The sequence below is a fragment of the Musca autumnalis genome, unplaced genomic scaffold, assembly GCF_047663935.1.
Source record: "Musca autumnalis isolate F117 unplaced genomic scaffold, ASM4766393v1 scaffold_3, whole genome shotgun sequence".
Classification (NCBI taxonomy): domain Eukaryota; kingdom Metazoa; phylum Arthropoda; class Insecta; order Diptera; family Muscidae; genus Musca; species Musca autumnalis.
In genome coordinates this window covers 250,319,451-250,337,873 of record NW_027411866.1, presented here as the reverse complement: position 1 = coordinate 250,337,873, position 18,423 = coordinate 250,319,451, and positions in this window count along the sequence as shown.

Below are 18,423 nucleotides of genomic sequence, written 5' to 3'. Positions count from 1 at the left end.
TGCCATCAGTTGCATCTTACTATTCAAAAAACATTCAAGTGGGCAAAAATTTCACGATGTGCATATGATTATAAGGTGCATCCGATTTCAATGGCCGCCTATTAAAAATACGTGAATATAAATGATTTTAGACAGATTCGTCAAGAACTGCGGATGTGCCACCACATCCTATTTTGGGATAAATAGCGATATTAGTCCCGAATCTTTGTAATTTGTGACACCTCTTTTTGGCAAATATTATAATCGCGTATAAAGGATTACATTTATGTAAAAATAATCAAAGAAAATCGCGGTTCAATTCGCGGAATTGTCAAAATATATTTTTGCAGAATTTCCTACTTTCAAGGTATATATATCCGGCGTTTTAGTGGATGGATTCGAACGCGAAAGGTCTTATTAGATCCGGCACGTAAAAAAACTAAAATCACGCGTGGTTCAGGGGTACCTGTACGACAGTTGTAAATTTTAAAGCCAAAAAATAGGTTTTTTCAGAAAATTTACGCACCAAATTTTGGCCTTTGGGCTCCTACTACTAGGAAGCTGTAGGGAGCACACTCATGAGATATACATCGAACGACGTGGAATCGCGAGTTCTACAATCCTGTAACTAGTTTGAAAATATTATCCAGTTGCACCATATAATTATAAGAAAAATTCGAAAAACACTGAAATCAAAACTTCAAAATGTCAGCATCGATTTTAGTGGGATGTAGTGTATATATCGAAAAGTCATGCACTAGAACCATGTTTCCCAAGGGGTATTCTTTAGTTCTTTCTTTGAGCACAGGTTTGAATTTTGCCTGGTTTGGCCAGAACTCAAGAAAGAACACAAAAAAACTTGATTACTTCAACACATTTTTCCCATTTTTTTATATTACCACCAACGCAGCTTCCACGAAAATTAATTGTTATGGTCCATATTATGAGATCTTGGCTAAAACACTTCAATTAATATAAATGTATCCATATTTTATAAAATATATCAACAGTTCGCGACTTATTAAATGGTGAACCTCAACTTCAACGATTGTAAAACTTTTTTGAATATTACCATATATATTTTTTTTAATTGTAAAACAATTTGTTTGAAATCATCTTTTGAGCAAGAACTAAGAAATTTACATTGAATCAATCGTTATATGAGGACTCTAACAGATTTTCAATAGAAAGTTTGTCATCTGATAAATACACGAAATTTATCTTATGCAAATGAATCAAAGTAGTAATATTTGTATTATAGTTATTTTCCAATATATTTTAATAATCATTGCCAAAAAATTCTTTTAAAATTAATTTGTTTTTATTTTTATATGCTGTCGTTTACAAAATCGGTCACGACTCTTTCCTCGTATTTCATCGCCATACGTAATACCAATTTGTCGTGTTACGCCATACGTAATACCGATTTGTCGTATCAAAAAAAAAAAAAAAAATAAATAAATGTTGTATTTAAACCAATAAATGCGTTCTGGGAATTACAAATGTATTTCTTTCGATTTTTTAAGGATATAAAATGCTATAAAAGACAAAAAATGTCGTTGTATATAATTTTACATCATATAAAAATGTATCTTTCGACTACGCCAACGACACTTGAACGTCTACGACTACGCCAATCGTAATAAGGGTGAATAATCTGCTAAAAATCAACGTTAAATGATTGTAATTGTAATGCGTTTAATCCATTACTACGTTTTTACATATTACAAGGATTGACTTTATTCCAGTCGTTGTGGAGGTAATATAGTGTGGTATATTTGTTCTTTTTCAAGAGTAGAATGGTCCGGGGTTGCCATTCCGAAGGTATTTATTGTTCGCCTGAGCATCGGAAATTAACGGACATAGCAGTAAGGTGAGATTTTTTAGTATACCGCGATCTTTGTTTGAAGAAAAAATTTTCTATAAACTATAAATCAACACGGTTTGTCACTCCAGTCGGCAAGTATATGTCGAAAATAAACGATGTGAGTCCTTTAAATGGGGACTTTGTTACGTGCCGCTTTAGGCGTTGACCAGATTTGGGACCAGCTAGCTCAATCGGCTTCTTCTCCTGGGTGTAGGTCCATCCCATCTGGCAACCCACGGCAGTCACAATTACGATACTAACAAAACTGAACAACACTAAAACGAGGAAACACACAGAAGTAGGGTGGAGGTGGACCACCAATCGCCCATCCCATCCTTGGTCACTTGAGTCCTTTGGATCATTGTTACAGTGACTCCCATTAGACCGCCCACACTATTACACTTACCCTTTCATATTGCCTTCATGCCCCCCTTATTTCTTTTACCAGAACATTATTCTTAACACTGTATTTTTCATTTAAATTTCATATTTTTATTAGTAAAACTTAAACCTAGCTTTATAAATTTGTCTCTAAACTAATACTATTTTATATATTCTTTCTTTATCTTTACAGGCTCACTGGCCAATTCGAACCCGGTGTTCCGGTATATATTGACTGCACTTCAAATGCTCAAACCAAATTACAAATATTTTTGGAATATTAATTCAGTGCCAAACTAATAATAAAAATGTATTTTCTTTTGGTAAAACTAAACTAAAAATAAAACACAATAAAACAATACTAAAACATCCCTGAAATCATATTATGCCTTTTTTATCAAATTTCCTTTTAAATCTGCACCATAAAAAAAAACTGTCAGGTTATTTCCTTAAGATAATATTTTGCCTGCGGAAACGTTGACCTGGTCTTGACCTAAAGGAGCTCCCTGAAGTCTCACTACAATATTGTCTCAAACGCTAGCAACTTTCCTATCCTAAAGAGGTTCAACACCAACAGCTACTGCGCAACAATTCTTATACTTTACTCTAATATGATCTCAGTTCACAAGCACATAAAACACAATTAAACTCTAACGTTAACTTAACTAAACTAATATTAAATTTTCTCGTCACAAAGGCGTAAATAATGGGTTATTTCTCACAATGTTTTTGATCCAAAAAAAATGTATTGGTAAATATTATCAAATGTATTCAGTCAGCATTAGATTTGTTGATTCGTGTAATAAAAAAACGCATCTTTCTTTTGTGTCCAATCGACGTCCTAATATAGGATATAAGTAATAAAGAAAAATCCTCTGGTCGTCTTTGCTCTGGACAAAAGATGACAGAGGTTACCTGGAGTCCTTCAATATTATTGTTGTCATCCAATTTTTCTCCCACAATATCCTTCGGGACGATGTACATATGTATGTGGCGTTCTTATGAAACAGACTTTGAAGGTTATGATTTTCGATCCCCAAGGTAACCTGTATGGAACATACGGATGAATGGTTAAATCACTTATTCTATCACTTGAGACACCAAATCTATATTTATTAACACTCCCATCTTACCTCTGTTATTATTCTCTGCGTGTACGCAAGTACAAAATAATATTGACTAAAACCACTGTTTAAATATTTAAACCCGGTGCTTTATGAGCAAAGGTGTTCTGCTTTTTTACACAATATGTCTTTATGTTCCAATGACAACTTTAGAAATGCTCAAAGCCAAGCGCCAAATGCTTAGTCAGCATCAAAAATCACTATTCCTTTCACTCATGTAAAGATGGTCGTCTTTCTCATAGTTCTACTGCTTGTATTAATAAGTATTTGTCTTTATTTATTCTCTTGGTTGGAAAATATTAGTAAAAGTACTTTCTCTTCATAGTTTTTCCGGACAACAACCCTTGAAATACCCGTTGAAAATTCAAATTTTAATAATTTTTCTTAACGCCTCAGCCAACGTAAGCCTTTACGCCATACGCCCTGCATTTCTGTAGGTCGCATCACCAAGTCATTTTTCCCACTAAGAATCCCTATACTGATCAGCTGTTTCGAAACATGTTGACAATTTTATCGACAACCACATGCAGCCGGCTGCATTGTTTAGTGTTTTTAATATTTTTATATATTTCTGCTGCAATTCTTCCAATACTAATCTATTTTTCTTTTCTTTTACAGGTATCCTGCCTTGGGGAATGGTTTCCAGCGATGGAAACCATAATTTGACGGTGCCCTTCCAGCTTATTATATTTGGCAAAATTTACGTGCTGGCGGCATCGCAACGAGGGACTAGGGGACCCCCGGTGGGAGAAGATTAAACCCTCCAAGGCAAAACACCCGGTCCCCTAAGATTTATTTTTGAACAATTAATGATTTTTGAAGGTGGTTTTCGTAGCTTCCACCATGGAAAAAAAGCTACACCCTAGCGAAGCTCCACGCAAAATTTTTTTTTGCGTCAGGGCCGTATTTGCGGGTTTGGGGCGCCCGCAACAAAACTCCGAACCTGGCAAGTTTATGATGACAGGGACGGTGTGCGGGGTTTACATGGATCAGAGCCCAACGTGGGGAACTCCCACAGCCGGGCATATCTGGATGATTTTTAGGGAAGTATTAAACTTAGGTGGAAAGCATAAGCATTTACTTGGTGGTATTGTTGTGTTTTTCTAGGTATGCCCATAGAGGAGATGACTTCATATCTGGCATGGACACGACAATGGGAATTTTATTAATCTTTGTAGACACAGTGAGTAAAAATCAAAACAAAAATATATATGTGTGTCTAACTAGGGCAACTAATGGTTTTTACCCAGTGTAGAATTACGGACGGAAACACTAGGCGTATACTAGTAACTGAAATGTAGAATTTGGGTACACATAGGTGCATATGTTGGGACGTAGGTAATGGGTGTATAATTGGACATATAGGCGTATAAATTGAGACGAAACACTAGGTGTATAAATAGAGTAAAAAAAATGTATAATTAAAGGACGAGAACACTAAGTGTATAATTCGGACATATAAATGTATAAATAACAGACAGGGCACTAGGTGTATAATTGGGGTAAAGAAATATAATTAAAGGACGAGAAAACTAGGTGTATAATTTGGACATAGAGGTGTATAATTTGAAAACAGGACACTAGGTGTATAAATGGAATAAAAAGCATGTATAACTACAGGACATGGACACTAGGTATATAATTAAAACAAATAAGTGTATAAATCGGAAAGACGTCACTAGGTGTATAAATAGAATAAAAATAATGTCTAATTACAAGACAAGGACACTAGGTGTATAATTAAAACAGGTACTTAATTCTATCAGGAACATGAAAACAGGCATATTAGGCTAAGTGTTCTTAACCCTAATATTGCACTAAAATATCACAGACCGATAGAAATACTATTGCACCTTATCTTAATACTAAACCTTGATATCTTTGGCGTGATATACACCGATAGTTTTGCCTTGCAACGTCTCCAATTCATACATATTGTTCCCAATTGGCTTCGTGACTCTACACTTTACGAATTTCTTGCAAAATTTTGCATTTCTATTCTTTTCAAAGTCACTAAGCACAGTATTTCGCCGATACACCTCTTGACCAGGAACAAATCGAACAACTCTTGCCCGTTTATTATACCTCTGAGCACTTTTTTGATAAGCAGAGTGTATATTAGATTTAATTTTCTCTCTGATGAGTGCTAATCTATCGTCTCTATCTAAATCTTTCAACTCATGATCACACATTGAGGATAATTTCCGAGCCAATTTGTAGTCGCTACCACTGGAAAACATATGATACCCAAAGAGGGCGAAAAAAGGAGAGACTCCAGTGGCAGAATGTACCGATGTGCGTAAGGCACATTCTATTTCCGACAGATAGAGGTCCCAATCTCTATGGTCGTCTTTGAGGTAGGCTCTGATAGCTGCTAACACAGACTGATTAACCCTCTCAGAGGCGTTAGATTGAGGGGAGTAAACCGCGGTACGCATATGTGTGATTTTATACATGTCTATCATTTCTTTGAATCCTTTAGCTACAAATTGGGCCCCGTTATCCGTATGGATAACTTCGGGAACTCCAAATTTGTGGAAGATCTCATGAACTAGGAATTTTTTTATGTTATTTGTAGTAGCATCTCTCATGGCCTTAAGGAAAGTAAATTTTGTAAAATGATCTACCACGATGAAGATATAACAGTTTCCCTTCTTCGATCGTGGATATTTGCCCAAAAAATCTAGATAAAGTTTTTGGAAGGGCCTATCTGTTTTGACCTCTTGACCGATTTCTGGCATCAGGTTTTGATTTGCCGGCTTAGTTTCTTTGCATATTTGGCATGACCTAACATATTCTCTGACTTGGTATGACATATTTGGCCAGTAGAAAAACCGTTTAACCCTATCTAAAGTTTTCCTAATGCCACCATGAGCAGAAGTGTTTGCTGTATGGGCATTTTCAATAATGGTAGAGGTAATATTAGCGGGTATCCACAACTTCCACAAATATTCATCCTCTAATTCCGATTCTATTTTACATTTCTTGAAGACCATTCCGTCTTCTACCTTCAGATCAGGCAATCGGTCAGGGTTTTCTTGGATAGTTTTAATAAGATCTAGATATTCGTCGCTTTCAAATTCTGTTGTCTCGAAATCTAACAGATCAAATCGTGACAGTTCTTCGACTTGCAATCGGGATAGCATATCTGCAACTACATTATCTGATCCTTTTCTATGCTCAATTTCAAAATCAAATGCTTGTAGTTGCAGAGACCATCTGGCTAACCTACCGCTTAAATCTTTTAACGACATTAGCCATTTCAAGCTGGCATGATCGGTAATGACCGTAAAAGGCATCATTTCGACATATGGCCTGAACTTTTTAACAGCTAATACCGCAGCTAGGCATTCTTTTTCAGTTACACTGTATTTTCGTTGGCAGGAATTAAGCTTCTGCGAGAAGAACGCAATTGGATGTTCCTCTTTTCGGTCATTTAGTTGATAGAGGACTGCTCCTACTCCATAATCGGATGCGTCACATTGAATATAAAATCTTTTAGTGAAATCTGCATGCCGAAGTACTGGAGCTGTAGTTAATGCTTTCTTCAAGTTTTCGAATGACTCAATTGCTTCTGGTGTAACTTCAAACTTTTTGGTCTTTTTGAGTGTATTGGTCAGCGGAGCGGCAATGGTGGCAAAATCTTTTATAAATCGCCGATACCACCCGGCAGTACCAAGAAAGCTGCGCACTTCTCTTGTATTCTTTGGCATTTTGATTTGCTTTATAGCTTGTACTTTTTCGGGATCAGTTTTTAAAGTGCCTCCTCCAATAATGAAGCCAAGATAGCGAAGTTCTTGAAAGCAAAATTGTGATTTCTTCAACCCGATAGTTAGGTTGGCTTTTCGTAGACAATCAGCCACCTCTTTCAATAAACGTAGATGCTCTTCAAAGTTACTGGATATCACCAACAAATCATCCAAGTAAATAAAAACGTTGTCTTTCAGCCTCTGAGGAATCACCTTGTCCATGAGACGACAAAGGCGTTGAGCGGCATTACAGAGGCCGAATGGCATTACTCTAAACTGATATAGAGGTCGCCCGGCCACTGTAAATGCTGTGTATTGTTTGCTCTCCTCATCCAGTTCGATCTGCCAAAAGGCATATTTTAGATCGACACTGCTGATAAAGTGCGTCTCATCAATTCGACTCAGAATTCCATCAATATTTTGTAATGGATACGCATCTTTAATTGTTAACTTATTTAATTTCCTAGCATCTAAACAAAATCTATTCTTTCCAGGTTTCCTAACTACCGTAGTTCTATTACTCCATGGGCTATCACTTAATTCAATCACGTTTAATTCTAACATCATATCAATTTCCTTATAAACTATTTCTTGAATTGCCGGAGAAATTGGGTAATATCTATCTTTTACGGGTACAGCGCCCTCTACCAATTTAATAGAATGCTTTTCTAACGATGTTTGCCCTAGACCCTTTTCTTCAAAACAATCAAACATTTTTATCACTTTATCCAACTCTGATTTTTGCTCGGGTGTAAGGTTATGTGGCTTCAACTTATATTCCACATTCTCTTCTACCATATCTTTCTGAATTTTCTCCATATTTATTTCCTCAATCCCAATAACATCTGGAGCCAATTGAAAAATTCTCCAAAAGTCTATTCCTAAGTAGAGAAACTGTTCCAAATCAGGACAAAGATACAACAACAGTTCATGCTGTTCACCTTTGTACTCTATGGATAGGTTTACTTTGCCTAGTATTCTATGATGCTGACCACTAGCAGTTTTCACATTGGTCACCATTGGATGAATACTTAAGCCTAATTCCTCTATAAATTCTCGGCAATTCTTACCTAGGATGCTGACAGATGCTCCTGAATCCAAAAGACCATTAAGTTTTCTACCCTCTATACTGACTTCTAAGAAAACTCTAGGGTCTTTAGATCTTACTGAAGCCCTTTTTATAGTTTCTATTACTAACTTTCTATTTTTCTTGCGTTCAGCAAATTTCCTACGGACCTTGAGGATTCTGTTTGAAACATTGACTTTAGTAGAACTATCAAAAATGCGTTTTCTGGTTTCCTCGTAGTTTTGTTGCCTTATTTCAAAAGGAAAGTAATGCCTTTCTTCCGGATTCCATTTCTTATCATTCGCTTTTATTAGTTTTGATTTAAAATTTATATTTTTCTTTTCAGATTGTTGTGACAAGATCTTTATTGTTTCTCCTTCGCAGGGTTCTCGGTTCGGCGTTGGTTTCCTGCAGTTCCCAAGCCCCTTTTCCTGTTTTCCGGATTGCAGTTTGGACACCGAACTTTTGTGACACCTTGTTTTCCACATTTATAGCAGAACAGGGATCTTTGCATCGAAGGACACTCCATAAAACCATGTCCCGATTCTTGGCAATTCCAACACACAAATTGTCTTTGTTGTCCACGGCCTGAATCGATGGCAGCAACATCTACAGTTTCATCATTCCATTCCTCATCTTCATCACTTGCCAGATCCTGAACGTAAACCTCGTTCACATTACGATTAACTCGTTGCGGTGGTTGAGAAAATGTTCGTGCCTCACGCCTCGGAAAGTTTCTTTCTGCCTCGATACACTCCATTCTCAATTGCTCTACAGATGAAACCGTCATCGGGTAAATAATTCTTCCAATGCTTTCTTTTATATTTCGTTTCATAATCTTAATCATCTCATAATCTGATATAGGCTGCAGTAATTTTGAACGAAGTTGACCCATGGTCAGGAAAAATGTGTCAATGGATTCATTACTTTGCTGCCTCCTATCCATCAAATCACGCATCAACTCAAAGTTTGAACGATTAATCTTGTATTGGCTTTCCAAAGCATGCCGAAGTTCAGGCCAATCACGCACATAATGTGTCTTTGTATAGAGCCAGTACCATTCATGCGCCTGACCAACAACTAATAGACGAAAATCCCTCAAAATTTCAGACCATGGAACGTCATATTGAGCCTGAAGACGTTCCAAACGAAATATGAAGTCATCAACGCTCATATGGGAGGTAATACCATCAAACTCAATACCAAATTTATCGACCCTAATTCTTATTTGTTCCCCATTTAGGTCACGATTTTTACGAACAGGGTAACCCTTTTCACTTTCTTTATTGGATGCTTGTGCCTGACCTGTACTGGTACCCGGATTATTATTGACATTTGGTAAGTTATTTATCGGGTTTGTTATTGGGGTATTATGTGGTTGGTTGTTGTCCAAAGAGGGGCTGCTAGTTTTTGTTAAGGCCTCAAAGCTTTTTGTAAGTTGACCCATAGTTCTCATTAAAACTGACATGTCATTCTTGATCTTATTCATTTCTTCTTGTAGTGCCTTTTGGGATAGTAAAATATCAGTATTTGGGGTCTCCGGGACTTCAGAGCTACATCTAGAGCTTGCCTCACTACTCGAGGTGGACTGCGAAGCAAAAGCCTGTCTAAAGGCCATATTCGCATCCCCTTCTCCAAACACGGTTATAGCTTCATTTGAATTTTCATTACCAGTGGCCATGTTCATTCCACTATTAGCCATTTTACTTAATTTCGGTGCCGTATGTTCCACACAATCAATATCACTGTAATCCTTTTCTAATTGTCTTTTTCTTGTTTGTGATCTAGTTTTTCCTAGCATTACCTTTTTCAACTGAAAAGTCCAAAAAAAATTATCCTAATAACCTAATATTTTTCCAAATCAAGTTTCTCACTTACGTCTTTCGTTTTTCTTCGATAGATCTAAATGGGGCTGGCAATTATTGAAGGGTAGTGTGTGCGGTTTTTACTAAAATTTTAAAATTTGACTCTTTCATAAGAAAGCTACTCCTTAGTGTGTGTTTCTAGTCAACATTAACATAACTATTTCATATAGCAAAGGCTTTCTTTTGGTAGTCTAAATTTATGACACCAAAGATCAATAAATCACTCCGATACACCTGTCCTCTAGAATACGATCTGGAGCGGCTATCGATATATTAATTTATTGCACAAAATACCTATACTACACATAAAAAAAATCTAAACCTAAAACAAAAATATTGCACTTCATATACTACTAAAGTCCTAACTAGTATTTTACGGACGACTAGGCTATACTTTGCACAATATGCTATTCAAATCCTGGCTTCTGGACATCTGGGTTGGAATTGTTGTAAACCTCTATACTTCTTTCATCCACGATAAGAGTGGACAGGTTATAGAGTTCCCAACAATTCCTCTCCAGAAATCCTTCCACCCTGATACTGGTCTATTGTCTTTTCTACTCTAGTGGGCTATTGTAATGTGTGTAGGTGGAATACACATTGTACAAAATCATTTTAAACTTTCGTCTTGGGCGCCATATTGTTACGTGCCGCTTTAGGCGTTGACCAGATTTGGGACCAGCTAGCTCAATCGGCTTCTTCTCCTGGGTGTAGGTCCATCCCATCTGGCAACCCACGGCAGTCACAATTACGATACTAACAAAACTGAACAACACTAAAACGAGGAAACACACAGAAGTAGGGTGGAGGTGGACCACCAATCGCCCATCCCATCCTTGGTCACTTGAGTCCTTTGGATCATTGTTACAGTGACTCCCATTAGACCGCCCACACTATTACACTTACCCTTTCATATTGCCTTCATGCCCCCCTTATTTCTTTTACCAGAACATTATTCTTAACACTGTATTTTTCATTTAAATTTCATATTTTTATTAGTAAAACTTAAACCTAGCTTTATAAATTTGTCTCTAAACTAATACTATTTTATATATTCTTTCTTTATCTTTACAGGCTCACTGGCCAATTCGAACCCGGTGTTCCGGTATATATTGACTGCACTTCAAATGCTCAAACCAAATTACAAATATTTTTGGAATATTAATTCAGTGCCAAACTAATAATAAAAATGTATTTTCTTTTGGTAAAACTAAACTAAAAATAAAACACAATAAAACAATACTAAAACATCCCTGAAATCATATTATGCCTTTTTTATCAAATTTCCTTTTAAATCTGCACCATAAAAAAAAACTGTCAGGTTATTTCCTTAAGATAATATTTTGCCTGCGGAAACGTTGACCTGGTCTTGACCTAAAGGAGCTCCCTGAAGTCTCACTACAATATTGTCTCAAACGCTAGCAACTTTCCTATCCTAAAGAGGTTCAACACCAACAGCTACTGCGCAACAATTCTTATACTTTACTCTAATATGATCTCAGTTCACAAGCACATAAAACACAATTAAACTCTAACGTTAACTTAACTAAACTAATATTAAATTTTCTCGTCACAAAGGCGTAAATAATGGGTTATTTCTCACAATGTTTTTGATCCAAAAAAAATGTATTGGTAAATATTATCAAATGTATTCAGTCAGCATTAGATTTGTTGATTCGTGTAATAAAAAAACGCATCTTTCTTTTGTGTCCAATCGACGTCCTAATATAGGATATAAGTAATAAAGAAAAATCCTCTGGTCGTCTTTGCTCTGGACAAAAGATGACAGAGGTTACCTGGAGTCCTTCAATATTATTGTTGTCATCCAATTTTTCTCCCACAATATCCTTCGGGACGATGTACATATGTATGTGGCGTTCTTATGAAACAGACTTTGAAGGTTATGATTTTCGATCCCCAAGGTAACCTGTATGGAACATACGGATGAATGGTTAAATCACTTATTCTATCACTTGAGACACCAAATCTATATTTATTAACACTCCCATCTTACCTCTGTTATTATTCTCTGCGTGTACGCAAGTACAAAATAATATTGACTAAAACCACTGTTTAAATATTTAAACCCGGTGCTTTATGAGCAAAGGTGTTCTGCTTTTTTACACAATATGTCTTTATGTTCCAATGACAACTTTAGAAATGCTCAAAGCCAAGCGCCAAATGCTTAGTCAGCATCAAAAATCACTATTCCTTTCACTCATGTAAAGATGGTCGTCTTTCTCATAGTTCTACTGCTTGTATTAATAAGTATTTGTCTTTATTTATTCTCTTGGTTGGAAAATATTAGTAAAAGTACTTTCTCTTCATAGTTTTTCCGGACAACAACCCTTGAAATACCCGTTGAAAATTCAAATTTTAATAATTTTTCTTAACGCCTCAGCCAACGTAAGCCTTTACGCCATACGCCCTGCATTTCTGTAGGTCGCATCACCAAGTCATTTTTCCCACTAAGAATCCCTATACTGATCAGCTGTTTCGAAACATGTTGACAATTTTATCGACAACCACATGCAGCCGGCTGCATTGTTTAGTGTTTTTAATATTTTTATATATTTCTGCTGCAATTCTTCCAATACTAATCTATTTTTCTTTTCTTTTACAGGTATCCTGCCTTGGGGAATGGTTTCCAGCGATGGAAACCATAATTTGACGGTGCCCTTCCAGCTTATTATATTTGGCAAAATTTACGTGCTGGCGGCATCGCAACGAGGGACTAGGGGACCCCCGGTGGGAGAAGATTAAACCCTCCAAGGCAAAACACCCGGTCCCCTAAGATTTATTTTTGAACAATTAATGATTTTTGAAGGTGGTTTTCGTAGCTTCCACCATGGAAAAAAAGCTACACCCTAGCGAAGCTCCACGCAAAATTTTTTTTTGCGTCAGGGCCGTATTTGCGGGTTTGGGGCGCCCGCAACAACTTTCCTTGAAGATCTAGAGCTACCCAGCAAAATGTTTGCCTCTAAAGATGCAGTTAAATCATATGTACAAGTGATCTGAAAGTGCATCAAAATATGCATTTTCCCCTCATGAATGGAATCGCATTTTAACTAGCCCTTTAGGGTAGAATAGGATGCAGTCCAATTTGCATCCAAGCACGTGTTTTGATGCAGTGCGTTGGATTAAATTTAACGGCACTCTTCGGAATGTGTTTTTATGCAGTTCAAAGATGCAATAAAAATGCAAGCCACTGCAAACTATCCCAAAATAAATAAAAAGCATTTATTGTTTGTGTAAAACAAGAATAATAAGAAGTTTATTACAATAAAGCAGATTATGAAATTTCTTCATTAAATTCCTTCGCAACTGAGTTTGTTTCCTCCTCTCTCTATTTAATCCAAGCTGAACTGTTTTAGTATTAAAACTTATAGACTCTAACAATATTGAGCTACTAACAATACTTTTTAATACGATTTATGAAACAGGAATATATCCTCAAGATTGGCTAAAATCAACATTTGTAACCATACCCAAGAAAAGCTACGCCAAATCATGCAATGACTACAGACTAATAAGTCTAATGAGTCATGCTTTAAAAATATTTCTTAGGATAATACACAAGAGAATTTATCCAAAATGCGAAAAATACATGGGCATATCACAATTTGGGTTTAAAGAAGGTATGGGTACTCGTGAAGCCTTACTTTCCCTGCAAATTATAATTCAAAAATGCCGAGAAGTGCAGAAAGATGTTTTCATATGCTTTGTCGACTATGAGAAAGCATTTGATACAGTACAACACGACAAACTAATTGATATCCTTATCTCAATTGGGATTGACAGTAAAGAAGTCCGATGTATCAAAAATCTGTACTGGTATCAATCCGCACAAGTAACTATTGATGGAGACAACACAGAACCTATCCTAATATCAAGAGGCGTCAGACAAGGATGTATATTGTCTCCTTTGCTGTTTAATATATACTCTGAAAAAATTTTCGAAGAATCAATCAATAAAACTCCAAAAGGTATACTCATTGGTGATAGATACATCAATAACATACGATACGCTGATGATACCACAATACTAGCTAATAGTATCTCAAATCTGCAAGAATTAATGGACAAATTGGTGACATGCAGCAACCAATATGGACTATAAATATATAAAAATGGTGTAAAAAATGTATAGTAATTCATAAAATGAGAACGGGTAGGCCGATTTCTGTAAAATTTTTTGTCAGTTATTCGTATTTTCGAGGAGAAGGTCTTTACGGAAGAAAATTTTGGAAAATCTCTCTGGAAAAGTCGGAAAATTGGAAAAATCGAAAATTGAGTTTTTGTATGAAATTTTGTTCCTTAATAGCGAGACAAAGTTCGCCGGGTCCGCTAGTATGGACTAAATATAAACACAAGAAAAACAAAATATATGTTTGTGAGCAGGAAGAATTGCCACAGCAATATTTCCCTTAAAATACTAAATTTCTCAATCGAAAGAGTCCAAAACATTAAATATCTCGGAATAACTTTAAATGACGAAGGGGATTGCTCCAAGGAAATAAGAAGGCGTATTGAAATTACTAGAGACTCGTTTTTCAAATACAAGAGAGTTCTGTCCAGCCATGATATAAATCTTGAAACTAAATGTAGATTTATAAATGCATATATATGGTCAACCTTACTATACGCTATGGAGGCATGGACAATAAAATCATTAGACGTGAAGAAATTAGAATCCTTCGAAATGTGGATCTACCGCCGAATTTTAAAAATACCATGGACTGCCTTAGTTTCAAACAATGAAGTGCTTCGAAAAATGAATCGAAATAGAGAGATAATAATAAACATCAAAAGACGAAAAACTGCCTACCTTGGACATATCATGAGGAATTCAAAATACAAGCTCTTGCAGGATATCATAAAATTAAGAATAGAAGGAAAAACTCCTAAAGGCCGAAAGGAATTGAGTTGGATTGCGAATATTCAAGAATGGACTGGAATACGAGATGTGGGACACCTACTTAGTGCTGCCAGAAGCAGAGACATATTTGCCGATATTGTGAAAAATCTATGAATTTATTTGAATTTTTTAGTTAAAATCCATTGTTTCTTTGTAATTGTAATGGTCGCCAACATTCGTATGACGAATAGGCAAATAAAGAAGAAGAACTGTTTTTGTTTCATCTGCTATATTGTCTTCCCATCAACAGTTGATGTTTCGAAAAGTTTATATCAAAAATTTTAGAAACTGATGCACTGAACAGGCGCAACAATCTCTTACAGGAAATCCCATCAGTCGAAGAGAAGTTGAAACTGCTATAAACAATCTGAGAGATAAGAAAGCTTATGTCTCTGACGAGATCCATTCGAAAATCCGAACTATAAAAAGCATTATTTAACCATATACATATACATATATGGCTGCTGAGCCAATTATATCAACTACCTTTAATAAATTAATTTTAGCAGTAAATTATACTCGGAATTTAATATAGAATATTTTTAATAGTATTTATTGGCCTTGGAGGCTTTTAAATAAATAAATATATGGTAACAAATAAATGAATGCATAGTGACTCCCACGACTGACCGAACACTTGCAACGTCGGATTTGTTTTCTTCATAACATATAAGTAGACTGCGGAATCCTATGCAAATGCATATTTTGTTAGGATGGTCGTAGAGAAAATCTGATTAGACAGAAACTCGTTTTATTACAAAATAAAACGAATTAGGCCCAGAAATGTTTGCATATTTTGCATATCGTGCATGCTTTGACATATTTGTACATATCTGCATAAAATGAGCATATGCAAAACCATATGCAAAAATATATTCAAGGATTTGTGGTTTAAATATCCTACCGAAATGGCTGAAATTTGGTATTAAGTATTCGTTAGGGGTATTTAACTTTACAACTGAAATCTGTCCGCATAGGTCCACGTCTTCATATAGCCCCCATAGAACGGTACCTACCGATATTCGGTATTTCGAAAGTTGAAGCCTCAATATCCCACCGTAATGACTGAAAATTGGTATTTAGTCTTCGTTGGGGACATAAACCATTCCACCTGAAATTTGTCGGCATAGGTCCACGTCTTCATATAGCCCCCATAGAATGGTACCTCCCGATTTTCGGTATTTTGAAGGTTGTGACCTCAATATCCCACCGAAATGACTGACATTTGGCATTTTGTCTTCGTTGTGCGTATAAAGGCCTGCGTACATAAGCTGCCTTGCCTGGTTGCCTTGCTTGCTTCTGATAAAAGAATAAAAAAGAAAAGGGCAACCCAGTTCGAAAATTTCTCGGCCTTCTTTGTTCTTTTATTTTTATTATGTCAGAAATGAAGCAGAAAAGCAAGGTAACCAGGCAAGGCAGCTTATGTACGCAGGCCTTAAAACTTTCCGCCTGAAATTTATCGGTATAGGTCCACGTCTTCATATACCCGCAATAGAACGGTACCTCCGGATTTCTGGTATTTTGAAGGTTGTGCCCCCAATATCATCCGAAATGGCTGAAATTTGGTATTAAGTCTTCGTTGGGGGTATAAAACTTTCCACCTAAAATTTATTGGTATAGGTCCACGTCTTATTGTAGCCCCCATAGAACGATACCTCCCGATTTTCGGTATTTTGAAGGGTGTGGCTGTGGTTATACATTTCCCTACATGGTATAAGTAAAGAGGTAGATTTAAATGAAAAAAATCTATAGAACCCTTGTTTTTCTTGAATTCCTATAACTTCAAAATAAAAGCAACAAGTGGGTTTGTTTACAATGCATTTTTTGAGCATTTTATAAAAAAAAACGCGAAAAATGAATGAAGAGTTAAGTTTTGTCCACATAATCGAGTTGTGAATATGATAAACTGATTGTTTCAATGCAAATCTCACCAATTTCTTCCATACAAATGGTCTAAAAACAATTTTAAAAATCATTGAATTCGATTGTTTTTAAAATTGTTTGGCATATTATTCAAACACCACACACACATACGCAGTTTGTTTATATTGTTTTGAAGTTTTAGGCATACTCGAATGAAAAAATTTAAATTGACATAAAGCTTTGGCTAACCTTTCTTATTAAACCATGTTTCCCTATTTTATTGACTTGTCTGAAAAGAATTTTAAACAGAAAAATTGTACACACAAGCATTTTTGTACCTATTATTGAAATATTTGTTGCATAAGATACATTAATTTTTCATATGCAAAAATTTATGCATTTTGCACAGTTTTGCATGTGCCATATGTTTCGATTGCAATGTAATCAGAAGCCAAAAATATGCCCAGTCCCAAACTTTGACATGAATCGGACCAAAAATAGGGGTTGCATAAAATACCGCTGTCTACGTATAAGGTCTGTACGATAACCCAAAAGTTTGTACACAAATTTGTAAAAACTTTTACAAAATGCTGTTCGATAACAAACTTGTAAATTAAAAGAGGGCGAATTTGGAGAGAATTTTGCAGACTTTTTACTGAGAACTTACAAGTTTTTGCAAGCAAAATTTTCCTTGTAAGAATTTGCAAGTTTGGTCAGGTGATTTAAAATCGAATGTTTTGTGGTGGACTTTGCAATTCTTGGCAAAAACATAAACAAACATTTGGTTATTAAAATAATTACAAGATAAAAAAGAGAAGAGATAAATACATAAATTATGGAAAACGACTTATTTTGTAAATACAGTGAGTGTCAAAAATATTCGGTTTTCAATTTCACCAATAATAACACCTCACTATTTTAGAAGCCCATGCCCGATATCCAAAAAACCAAATACCTAAAAAAATGTTGGTCCTATGGCAATTAAAAAGTGTATGCAACATGGATCCATGGCAACCATATAAGCGAGTATAACAAAGAAAACGTTGTTAACCCTGTTTTCTATGCGTCAAAAATATTCGGTTTTTGTAACTTTTGTTAAATATTTTGCCAAAAAACAGGTCATTATCGAACTTTTTCTGCAATATTAGTATACATTTTAATAATTGCGAACAGAACCTTTGTTCCTGTGTGCAAAAATATTATATTTTATAGCAAATTATTACAATTTAGCGCTAAGGAAAAACGCTATCCCAGAAAAGAGAAAACTGGTCATATTTCATTATAAAAACAGCATAAATAAAAGGAAATTTTGCTTATTTTTGAATATTTAGTCGAATATAGTTGAAATAATGTGCAAAAGTCACAAAAATATAGAAATAATCGATTTCGTGAAACACATAAGCCAGCCAAAACCAAGAACTGGGAGGGAAGGTAAAGGAATCTCCTGAAAAATTACGGCTAAATCGCCCTTAATTTTCTTGAAATTGGTCACCGAGTACTAAATGACGTTCAGATGATAGAAAATATGCACTTACATTACAAAAAAATCGCAAGGATAAAGCCTTTCATGGCCTTGTAACACATCAGCTGACTTCTTTGCAAGTTTTTGCA